At 53.9% G+C, this 12,073-nt stretch overlaps 1 protein-coding gene across 11 annotated transcripts in view; it reads right to left on the reverse strand.

Annotated features, from left to right (window-relative positions):
* MICAL2 (microtubule associated monooxygenase, calponin and LIM domain containing 2) overlaps nt 1-10,774 on the reverse strand; it is a 201,182-nt gene extending 190,408 nt beyond the window's left edge. For 10 of the 11 annotated variants that reach the window (XR_009245314.1, XM_058663375.1, XM_058663370.1 and 7 more), the window contains exon 1: nt 10,631-10,774. The gene's annotated coding sequence lies outside the window, so the exon portion shown is untranslated. The remainder of the gene's footprint in view (nt 1-10,630) is intronic. The other variant, XM_058663373.1, reaches the window with a different exon arrangement.
* Nucleotides 10,775-12,073: the final 1,299 nt, after the last annotated feature.

Below are 12,073 nucleotides of genomic sequence, written 5' to 3' on the forward strand. Positions count from 1 at the left end.
TGGCTCCAAGAGAGATAAAAAAACACAGGACATAAAAAGCCTCCATGGGGCCCAGCCTCACCTGCCCCCCCCCACTCCCCTATGGCACTCCCTGGGTCCTAATAGATGGCAACCATATGGACTGCAGCACCTCCATGAATGGGGTTCACTCAGGCCTCTCATCACCTCCTCCCACAACAACCCCAAGGGTCTCTCTGCCCCGGCCCTCTCAATCCCTACTCTAAGCCCAGTCCCAGCACACACGGTCCCCCACTCCCCAGAGTCAGTCGGCTTCCCTACCTAGGCAGTCCCAGATCTCCAGAATTCACTCTCAAATGCAAGGTGTGTGGTGTTCAGGGTGTGTCTAGTGCGCTTCCCTGCAGGGATCAGGAAAGCTCTGGGAACTGTGGCTACACTGCCCGCTGTAGCCAAGGAACCCTGATTGGTGGCTCCACGCCCTATTTATGGCCATCTCTGGATTCCCTCCTCCACCTGTTCCCAGCTGACTCATCCCACCCCCATTCTCTCAGGGTTCAGTGGACAGCCAGTGGGAGATATGCTAATCTCCGTGTCAGCATACAGTCCTGGCCGCTAAAGTCTCTATTTTTAACAAAAGCCTTCTGAAGACCAGGGCTTGGAACAAAGGCATCAATTCTAGGTCTCTGGGATCTAGAGGAGGATTTGTTTGTTTGTTTTTGTTTTTGTTTTCCAATAAGCAACAACTTTGAGAGTGAGACTGGCAAGGGCTTCAAGTCTAAAAAGAGGGGAAGAGAGTCAAGCTGGCTGGGGCTGGAACCCAGATTCCACCCAAAGGTAAAGAAGGCTTAGTGTGAATAGCCTGCACAGAGCAAGGCCTAGGGCGTAGTGCAACGGGAAGGGCTAACCATGACACTCAGTACTGAGCATGGAACACTCCCCTCTCGCCTCAGCTCAGCATGGACAAGCTACCCAGGCTCAGTTTCTCCCTGGGGAAAACAAGGCAGGGCCAAGAACCAGAGGCTCCTGGCCCGCCTTTCCCAACCTGGCACCCCAAGGTGACTCAACGTCCCTCCTCTTCCTCCCAGAGGTCAGTGTCATTTGAAACCAGCTCTGTTCCACTTCCTCCACACCTCAAGCCCCACCTGAGTCCAAAGAGAAAAGCCAAGTGAAAAAGACTGCCCTGCCCCCAATCCACAGGTGGCCTAGGAGGGGCGGACCTCAGCCCCTGCTGGGGAGAGACAGGGGCAGAGGTGTGGAGCAAGGGGCTGGTTCTCAGGGGCACAGCTAGGCTGCCATCTGTCCCAGTCTGAAAAAAACCATCAGCTGCTCGCCTTCACTTCCCTGGCCTACCTCTTTTAAGAGATTACAACAGTCTGCTAAATATAAGTTGCTGCTCTAAAACCGGGACATATAAGGTCTCTCCGCCTAGATCTGAAGAGTTTCATAATGGGTAGAGTGCAGAGTGGGGAGGCAGTAGACGTGGAGGCAATTGAAGCAGCACCACACAGCTATGGCCGGGATGGGGCTTTATAAATAGCTCCCCCGGCTCACGTGCTGAAGATGAAGTTTTCACAACAGACATCTGCAAGGAGCTTCTGCAGCCCCAAGCAGGCCACATCCCTCTGGAGGGAGGAGGGCAGTGGGCATGAAGGACAGAGAAGGAGGTGGTGGCCATGGCCTTGGACTTGAGAGTCTGGGAGGACAGAGCTAGAGTCAGTAGGGATCTTAGTATTTTGGGGACACACATACAAAACTTGGGGAAGCCATCCATTCAGTGAGTTTATGCCAAGTGTCACTCATTCCGGAAATGTGTCACTCTTTAAAAGTGGGGGAAAACAAACATCTTTAAACATATATTGAGGCAAAGCACCTCAGTGATACTTGCATTTCATCATTACAGCAATCCTTTTAGATGTAATCACCTCCTTTTTATTTTTTTTTAAAGACTTATTTTTATTGGAAAGATTTATAGACAGAAGGAAAGACAGAAAGATCTTCCATCTGCTGGTTCACTCCCCAAGTGGCTGCAACCATAGCTGAGCTGACATGAAGCCAGGAGTTTCTCCCAGGTCTCCCACGCAGGTGCAGGGTCCCAAGGCTTTGGGACATCCTCGATTGATTTCCCAGGCCACAAGTAGGGAGCTGAATGGGAAGTGGGGATGGCAGGACACAATCTGATGCCCATATGGGATCCTGGCACGTGCAAGGCAAGGATTTAGCCATTAGGCTACCTAGCCAGGCTCAATCAACTCTTTTTTATAGACTTTCAGAGTGCATGGGCCATGTGGCCAATATGAGAACTCAGCTTGCCTCAGCATGAGCTTGCTCCTTTGCTTGCCTGTATCACCTGCATCCAGAACATACCCCGAAGGTTTAATCTCTGTACCCATACTCTCTGAGCCCCCAAATCTAACACCAAGAGCTTTTTAAGGGAGAGAAAAGGCAAAGGAGGAAGGAGGGCGACAGTAAGGTTTGGACCAACTACAGTCCTTGCTAAATGAGCCGTGCTTCTTGGCATGTTGGTGACATCTCAGTAAGCAGGAGGAAGAGCAGGGATGGCTGGTGGAGAGAGGGGGCTAGCATAAAGACACATCTGGTCGACAGAAGGTGCCACAGCACACTGGAGAAAGCAGCTGCCCAGGAGAACTGAAGGCTGGAGGATTGGGAAGAAGGGACACTCTTCATGAAACCCCCTTGTGTTCATTTTACCATGCAGCTGTGTGAGTGTGTGTGTGTGGGGGGGGGGGTCTGGTGCCATGCATTCACATAAGTGCTGGAGGTGAGGACCATGCATACACACATATGGTGGGTAAGAAGTTTTTAAGAGGGTATGAGACATCAGACATAGGACCACCAATCCCTTCAAGCTAGAAAACCTGTGAAACCAAGAACTCCTGGGTCATCTGGTTGGAGAAACCCAGGGTCCTGAGGCTGCATGCAGTGGCTTCCTTCCTGCACAGCAGCATGCGCCTCAACTCCAGCAGGGCAAGGAATTTCTCCCAACTTGGAGACCAGGACTCCCAAGATCCCAACTACGCAAGCCCCAAGGGACTGAACCCTCTCCCTGGACTCTGCAAAGCAGCCTTCTTCCTTCAGCCCCTGTGTGTTGTTCTTTCCTGCCTCCCCTCTCAGCTCCATCAGTACCTCCCTACTCCAAGCAAGGATCTTCCACCTCTAATTAGCTTGCATCCAAATGTGCACAGCCCAGCTGTCCTGCTCCATGGAGCTGTCAGCACCCTGACTTGACAGCACCCGTGAAGTCTGCTCTCTGCACCACCAAGTCCCACTCTGCTCCCCTGGGTGGAAATGTGTCCAAAAGAGGGGTCAGGGGCCAGGCCCTCCACTGATGCTGGCTCCAATCTGTTCTAAGTTGTCACTGTCTTTTTAGAAAAATAAATACTGGGCCCAGCTAAGTAGCCCAGTGGCTAAAATCCTCACCTTGCATATGGGCACCAGTTCATATCCTGGCTGCTCCACTTCCCTTCCAGCTCTCTGCTTGTGGCCTGAGAAAGCAATCAAGGATGGCCCAAAGCCTTGGGACCCTGCACCTGCGTGGGAGACTCAGAAGCAGCTCCTGACTCCTGGCTTCAATCAGCTCAGCTGTGGTTGTTGTGGCCACTTGGGGAGTAAACCAGCAGATAGAAGATCTTTTTCTCTGTTTCTTCTCTCTGTAAATTTGACTTTCAAATACAAAATAAATCTGCCTTTAAAAAATAAGGCAGATTTACAGAAGGTAGAGACAAAGAGAGAGAATTTTCCATCCACTGGTTCACTCCCCAAATAGCCAAAACAGTCAGAGCTGAACTGTTCCAAAGCCAGAAACAAGGAGCTTCTTTGGGGTCTCCCATGTGAGTACCAGTGTTCCAAAAATCTGAGCCATTTTCCACTGCCTTCCCAGTCCATAGGAGGGAGCTGGATTGAAAGTGGAACAGCTGGGCTAGAATTGTCAGCACTGAAGGTAAAGGATTAGCCTGTTGAGCCACCACTGTCTTTTGTGCTCCACACATCCAAGTGCCATCACCCCAGGCATTCTTCATCTTCTTCCACACTCCATTCTCCTGGCTCCCTGCACAGGCTCAATTCCAAGAACCTGTGTATCTTTAGCAGACACAGCCAATACCCAGGTATGTGCCCAAAGCCAACCACCGAGAAGCCAGAGAGAAGAGAAGCAGTGTCCATGTCATAACATGTGGCTCCCCTGACAGCAAGGCCAGAACAAGGTGTTCACAGACTCCCATTCCTATTTCTGGCATGTGCTGGGCTTCCGGAGTGTGTATGTAAGGATCTCAGTCCTGCAAAGGGCTCTGCAAACCTGCTGTTGCCACTGGAGCTCAGGAAGCCAGGATCCCTGTCCAACTGGTGGCTGCGAGCAGAAAGGGACATGTCCCATGGCCCAGGGAAAGAGGGAAATCTGAGACCCCAGTCAGCAATAAACAGCCCTTCCCCTCTGTGTTCCCCCAAAACAAATCTGCCCAAGCCCTGGAAGGGTTGCAGGGCTGTGAGGAATGCAGACAGCGCCCCAGAGGCGGGGATTTGGGGTGGAGAAGGAGGCAGGGAAATCACCCTGAGACTCAGGGGAGAGAACCATTAGTTAAAGTGAAGAACACATCAAAAATCCTAACCTGGAGAAACACAGCCCCAGCCACACATACTCCATGCTCTGCTGACTGGGTACTACTGAGCTGGGACAGGCGTGCCAGGACCGAGTCCCAAGGTAGCCACTTTTGAGAGATGACACCACCCCAGGTAGCCCAGGGAATCCAAAGGGCTCTCTCTTCATGGGGGACACAGTGGGGCAGGGTAGACATTCCTCTGGAGGTGATGGAGTAAGAGCGGGTCTCCCACCGGGAGCCATGGCTGCCCCATCTGCAGGGAAGGGTTGCTGTGAACCTCCTGTGCAGCCAGGACCAAATTTCCACCAGCAAACAATGAGTACTTTAGAAACAGGACATGCAGCCAGTGCAGTGGCTCAATACGCTTCTTGTAGCCCCACATCCCATTTGGGCACCAGCTTGTGGCCCAGCTGCTCCACTTCCTTCTCTTTTCTTATTTTATCTTTTCTTTTCTTTCTTTCAGATTTATTTCTTTTTATTGGAAAGGCACATTTATGGAGAGGAGAGACAGAAAGACCTTTCATCCGCTGTTTCACTCCCTTAGTGGCCTCAACAGCTGGAGCCGAGTCTATCCAAAGTCAGAAGCTTCTTCCGGTGCAGGTGCAGGGTGCCAAGGCTTTGGGCCATCCTCAGCTGCTTTCCCAGGACACAAGCAGGGAACTGGATGGAAAGTGGATCAACCAGGACATACACCAGCACCCATATGGGATCCTGGCGCAAGGTGAGGATTTAGCCAGTGAGCCATTGCGCAGTACTTGCTGCTCCACTTTCAATTCAGCTCCCTGCTTATGGCCTAGGTAAGCTGTGGTGAGAACGGCCCAAGTCCTTGGGCTCCTGTGTCCATGTGGATAACATGTTAAGAAGCTCCTGGCTCCTGGCTTCGGATCAGCTCAGAACCAGCTCAGTACTGAACCGGCGGGGGTGCAATCTTCCTTTGGCTTTCTCTCTGTAATTCTGCCTTCCAAAAAAAAAAAAAAAAGGAGAAACCTTATCAGTCCCAGTGTAGCCCTAGAGAACCCCGCCCCCCCCCCCGGGAGGGAGGGAGGAACCTAGACACCCAGAAGTGAGAGCAGCAGCATGTCTGTCCAGCAGGCACTCGTCCCCAAAGGTTAAGGCAAGCTTGCCTGCCCAGCGGGCTCCATCTTACATCTTTCCTTACAGCTGGCATCCTTGGAGAGCTCCATGTGCCTGAATTAAAATACCCAGATCAAGGGCAGAGCACTAGAGAGGTCTCCAGCTGGGCTGGGGAGTGCACATGGCAAGTCTCAGACAGGAAAAGAGGCTGGACGGGGAGAGAGGGGAGGCCACGTGGGTCTCCTGTCTTCCCACACTTCTGGGCCGCAGCTCACTTGATTTTCTACCTTACAGGAAGTCTGGGCCTGCTCTTTAAAATAATGTTCCGAGCCAAATACCAGAGTCCCAAGCGCTGTGGCTTTATGTACAAGTGTACTCCACACGCACAATATACAATACTCCAAATTGCTCCAAGGGAATCCTCTTTGTCAGGAGAAAAAATACAGAGATATTTGGGTTTCCCATTGTAAAAGCAAAATGTTTTCACTTACAGAATTTTAGAAAAAAAAATACCACAAAGGGAAAAAAAAAAACAACTCTATCACTGTCATCAGGAAAGAAAGATGGCAAATTTTATTACTATAATTCCTCCTGGTGGGAAAGAGTGTTTTTTTTTTAAATGCAACATTAAAAAACACACCAAAAAATCTGTGATTATTCATTTTGAGGGCTGCAGGTGAACAGTGATCTGAGAAAGGCTCCATTACTCGCCTCATGTGGGACAGGTGAGAGAAGGTTCTAGAAGGCATAAGCTTGGCCAGAGAGAGAAGGAAAGGAAGGTGAACATGTTTTATGCCAACCCCTTGGCCCAAGTGTCTGAGTCCCAGCATGGTCATCATCCCTATGCAGGATTCAAACCTGGGGCAATACCACCTCCTCAACTCTATCAACCATCAATGGAGATCAGCACTGACCGGGACATGGACGTGATATTCGGACTCCCAGTACAGGCTAGAGCAGGGAGGATGGCTTCTCCGGTGATTCAGGAGGCATGCAGACTGACATGTGCTGGGCAAGCATGGCACGTGAGCCAGTCACCTTACCTGAATGTGTACAGGGGCCATCTCACTAACTGAGGACACGTCTTACTCACTCACTGGGAACACATTTCCTGAGTGGCTATGACACACTGAGTGATGCTCACCCATGACCCAGACCCAGTACTTGGCACAGAAGCAGAAAACCGTCTCAGTGTGCTTGGTATCCTACTTGGAGACAAGCACTTACAGCACAGAGTAAACAGGGTAGGGAGCTTCTCCAATTAAAAGAGGTGTTGAAGCACTGCCGATCAAACAGGGCATGAGGACTGGACCCTGATTCCAGCAAACCAGCTGTACAAGGTCTGAAACAATCAAAGACATCTAAATAGGGACAGGCAACACCAAAGACTCGCTGTTGATTTTGCTACATGCAATAAGGCAGTGGGACCATGAAAGAAAATGCCCTTATAAAGATAAATACTTGTGGCTGGTGCCATGACATAGCAAGCAAAGTCTCTGCCTGCAGCTACAGCATCCCATATGTGTACTGGTTCAAATCTCGGCTGCTCCACTTCCAATCCAGCTCCCTGCTCATACACCTGGGAAAGCAGGGGAGGATGGCCCAAGTCTTGGGCCCCTGTTACCCATGGAGGAGATCAAGATGTATTTTCTGGTCCCCAGCTCTGGCCTGGTTCGAACCAGGCTGTTACATCCATCAGGGCAAGTGGATAGCAGATGGAAAATCTCTGTCTCTCCTTCTCTGTCACTCTGTCTTCCAAGTAAATAAATAAATCTTTAAAAGGGAATTCATTGGGAAGGAAGGGTACAGGGAAGGCAAGGCAGGGTGAAAACAAGAGGGAGAGAGGGAGAGCTGGTGAGCAAGCATCCACCTGGCATATCCCTGATGTAGCTGGGCAATGCGTATTCAGGGCTTGTTAACCTATCCTATTTTGTGTTAGAAATTTTCAGAATATCGGGCCCGGTGCAGTAGCCTAGTGGCTAAAGTCCTCGCCCTGAATGCACCGGAATCCCATATGGGCACCAGTTCTAATCCCGGCGGCCCTGCTTCCCATCCAGCTCCCTGCCTGTGGCCTAGAAAAGCAGTGAAGGATGGCCCAAGTCCTTGGACCCCTGCACTCATGCAGGAGACCTGAAAGAGGCTCTTGGCTTTGGATCAGCTCAGCTCTGGCCATTGTGGCCACTTGGGGAGTGAATCAGTGGGTGGAAGATCTTCCCCTCTGTCTCTCCTCCTCTCTGTATATCTGACTTTCCAATAAAAATAAATAAATCTTTTAAAAAAGAAAAAGAAATGTTCAGAATATGCTTAAGATAGGACTGCAACACATCATGGCACATACCCTCATGGAGGCTTACGTAAAGGTTAGGAGAAACAAGGAAGGGTTTGTAAGGACTGGAAAATAAATCTGCCAGGTTTAACAAGTGCTTCCAAGGCTGTGGTGTGGCAGGTGGGAAGACGCGTGCACACATAATTACTGCACAAGGTGAGGAGTAGGAAGCGTAACAGAGGAGCTGGACAGGCAGAGGTACCACAGCTCAGAGGGTGGCCTTGAGCCTTCCCTCCTGCCCAGGCTGGCTAATTCCTCCCCTGGCACTCCCAGACCTGCCTCCTACAGGCTGAGTCCAAAATCTCAGCTGGGTCACTTGCCAGCGGTGTGATGGGGGGTGGGAGGGCAGCTAACTTTTCTGAGTCCCTGTGTCTTTGGGAATAAGCCTATGTACTTCAGATGGCTAACATTAAGGTCTCATGATGCAAAGAATGCAAATTTTAGCAATGAGGAACTTTCCTCTGAGGCTTCTAAGATTAGCCACTTGCAGCCTGTCTCCTGCACCCCACCTTGCTACAGCCAACGTTTTTTACCAAGGAGGAGGATCCCACTGGGGCAGCTGGAAGTGTGGGCCTGGGTATCCAACACAGCTAACTAAGGAATCAGGGGTGTCTCGACTGCTCCAGGAACGGGCCTCCCACTGCCTCAGCCACAGTACTTCAGCTGACTTAGACCAAAGTGTAGCCGACTAATCTCAACCTGAATCAGGACTTTTCTTTTGGAAGAGGGATATAGGCAGCAGGCCAGGCCTTGGGTCTGAAAGAGGGAGTAGCAGGAATAAAAGTGAAGTCACATTTTTATAAAGGTGTGATAAAAACAGCAACAACGAGTATACCCCAACGCCAGCCGACTCCAAACACAAGAATCAATCCCAAAGTTGAGGCTATTTCAGCCCACGCAGCCCTCCTACTTGGCCCAGAAGCTGACTCTCAGAAGCGAGGCCAAGACAACAGTGCAAGCCGACTTCACCACCAACACCACCCTTCCAACACCACCCACCATGGCCGTCACCACCTTTAACCGAAAGCCAGCGTGGACCAGGGACTTACAGCTTCAACAACCTGGGCTCACTTGGGTCAGTTCCAGGGTTCTGCAGAAGCTTCCACCAAGTCTGGTGGACAGACTTTCAGTGGTCAGGGGGACCCCAGGCAGTACCCAAGGGGCTCCCCGACGCTGCACACACAGTGCGCCATTTGGCACAGCCATGGACAGCCAGTAAGAACACTGGACTTAGCACTGTTACAGCCAGTGCTGACTCAGACACTTGGGCACTTACCCCACCTGAGTATCTTTCCTCATCTCTAAAATAGGAGGAGGGGGAGGGGAGGGAACGGGAAACGCCCTTGGAGTTTTTGAAGAATAACCCTGAGATAGGCTACAAAAAGCGTCACAGCATCTTCCTGATCTGTGGAGGACCTTAATAAATCTTCCCTAAATCTTCCCCATCCCCCAAGAAGGCCCTACTATGATTAAAGTTTCCAGGGTACCAGACGGGGCTGCCCTGAGGTCCCTGTCCCCTTAAGGGGTCCTCTGCCCCTAGGGAAGAGGTGGAGGTTACACCAAAGGAGTCACACAGGAGTGCCTGGGAACTCAGACACACAAGTATCAGCGGGGCCAGCTGGCTGCTGGCTCTTTCCCCGCGGGACCTGCCCACAAAAGAGCTGGTCAGTGACTTCATCTTTACCCCAAACCAAGGAGTGAGGACGGCAGCCTGCAGCGAGCTAGCAAGCCGACACAGCAAGCGGGCTCGCCCAGCCTGCGCGCCTTCCTGGTGGGAACTCAGGCCTCAGACTCCACAAGGTGCAAAGAGGCGCGCGCTGACTCTGATTTCCACTAGCCCCTTCCCTGTGCAGCAAAGGCCATTCCTGGCTGCGCCCCTTGAGACTGGCCGGGGACAAGGTTAACCCCACCATAGGCGGGAAGTCTTATCAATCCGGGGGGGAGGAGGGAGGCTGCAGCCGGCAGGACCCCATTTGTCCCCCAGGCGAAGGCGAGCAGGCGGGAGAGTAGGCAACGGCAAAGCGAGCGTTCCTGGGCCCAGGGGGAGCATGGGCTGCTGGTGGGGGCACCCGGGACATCGCACGGCCACCGCCCCCGCCCCGGCCCGCACCCAGCCTGGCCACTGACATTGGCCCTACTTAACTTCCTGTTATTACGGAGGGAGAGGAACAGGGGAAGAAAATAAAAGGGGAGGAAGGGAAGGGAGGGGACGCCCGCTGAAGGGACACGGGGAGAACACCAGAGCCCCAGTCGTACCCAGCAAAGTTTGGGGAGGGTCTTCCGTGTGGTGACAGGCGGCACTGCTGGCCACCGCGTCCCCTGGAACGCGCCGTTTGAGGTTCTCCCGGTTCACGACTGCAGGGTTTGGGTGTCGGAGAGCGTAGAGAAAGGTCGGGCGGGCTCCTGGCGGGAGGTTTTTATGGCGTTCGGATGGGTTCGGAGAGCAGCAGGGCTGCCCCGGGCTCTCCCGCGTGGCCACCTGCTGTCTGCGCGCCCCAACGCGGAGAGGTTTGAAGGCATGGGATGCTTCGGCCGCACCTGACCCTGCCCGGCGCCAGGCAGGGAGCGGAGTCCAGTCGGAGCGGCCACGGTCTCCGCTCGCCTGCCTTTCCCGGAGCCCACGCCGCGCCCCGCCGCACCCCGCCCTGCACAGCCTTACCTAGGGCCGCGCGGGCCGGGGGCCTCGGGTCGGCGCCTGCCTCCGCCTCGGCCGCCGGCGCAGCTGTCGGGACCCGCGGCCGCCGGCGGAGCTGGGAGCGAGCGAGGCGGCCCCGCGCAGGCTGAACCAGCCGGACGCCTGCAGCTGTGCGCGGCGCGGCGGACCGGCCTGGGAAACACCCCCCCACCCGAGGCAGGGCCAATCAGGGCGCTTCCCCGCCCCCGGCCCGAGGCACGCAACCAATAGCAGCGCGACGTGGAGCCCGCCCCCGCCTCGCCCCGCCCCGCCCCCTGGGGCCGGCTGTCACCGCGGCTGCCGCGGGCGCACGTGGGCCGAAGCCCGGCCCCGAGAGCGCAGAGAGCAGCCGGGCGCTCCCACCAGGCCAACGCGGGCCGGAGGGCAGCGACACGGCCGCTAGCAGCAGGGCGTGGTGGCGCTGCTAGGTGAGCAGCCCAGCGTTGGTCTCCCCGGTGCCCAGGGAGAGGCACCCCCGCTCCTGCGTGGCCCTCGGTGGCTGAAAAGCAAGACGCAGCTTCTGCTTTTGGACATGCAGTGCACGCCCAGTTGTGCCTGCGTGACCTGGGGACCTCCCTCCTGGCTGTGGTCCTTGGCCATCCTGGGCTTCAGCAGTCCGCCCTACCACCTAGCAGGCTTGAACATGCCTTGCTTAGGACAACGCTGATGGCAACAGCGGCAGTGGACACAGACGACATATGTCAGCTTGGTCAAGCCACCTCATCCCCCCATCTTTCCACTCTCCAAGGCCTGCCTTCTCTGCCCACTTTCACTGGTGGCCATATACCCCTTCCTACCCCTAGCCCCAGAGGGCACCATTCGTGGAAAACACCGTGTGTAGGTCTGCAGTAGAGTGAGGGCTGTGAAGGTCTTGTAGAACATGGTGTGCCCATTCAGGAGCAGTGACGATGAGCTGGCATCTCCATGGGCAGGAGTCCTGTCTGACTCACCCCCAGGGCCGCCCAGGGCTCATCTTGGGGCTTGGCTCCATGCAAGCATCAGTAAGCATTCTTGGAACTGAGCTGACCCACGGGCAGGAAAACAGGCAGGCTGGGGCAGCAAGAAGCAGTATCATAGCTCCGGGCTGCTGGAATGTCTGCACCACCAGACCACCCTCTGGAGACGCCACGTTCCCCTGCCAGGTAGGTGCAGCCGCAACAGTCTGCTTGCTTTTCTCCTTGCCCTGTGATCTGACTCCCAGGTATTGTTCAGCCTGGCAGCTGCCTTAGGGTCCCCAGAAGTCAGTTATCTTCCTGCAGCTGAAGCTTCCAGCAAGGGCTGTCCTTGAGGAGTTTGCACAACTAAGTCTACACTGAGTCTCCACTTGAGTGCCCTCTTACACACTGCCTCATTGAAGTCTGGCTCAGTGGGCATGCATTTTGCAAATGGTAATTTATTTTTTATATATTTGAAAGGCAGAGTGACACA

The sequence above is a fragment of the Ochotona princeps genome, chromosome 4, assembly GCF_030435755.1.
Source record: "Ochotona princeps isolate mOchPri1 chromosome 4, mOchPri1.hap1, whole genome shotgun sequence".
NCBI lineage: Eukaryota > Metazoa > Chordata > Mammalia > Lagomorpha > Ochotonidae > Ochotona > Ochotona princeps.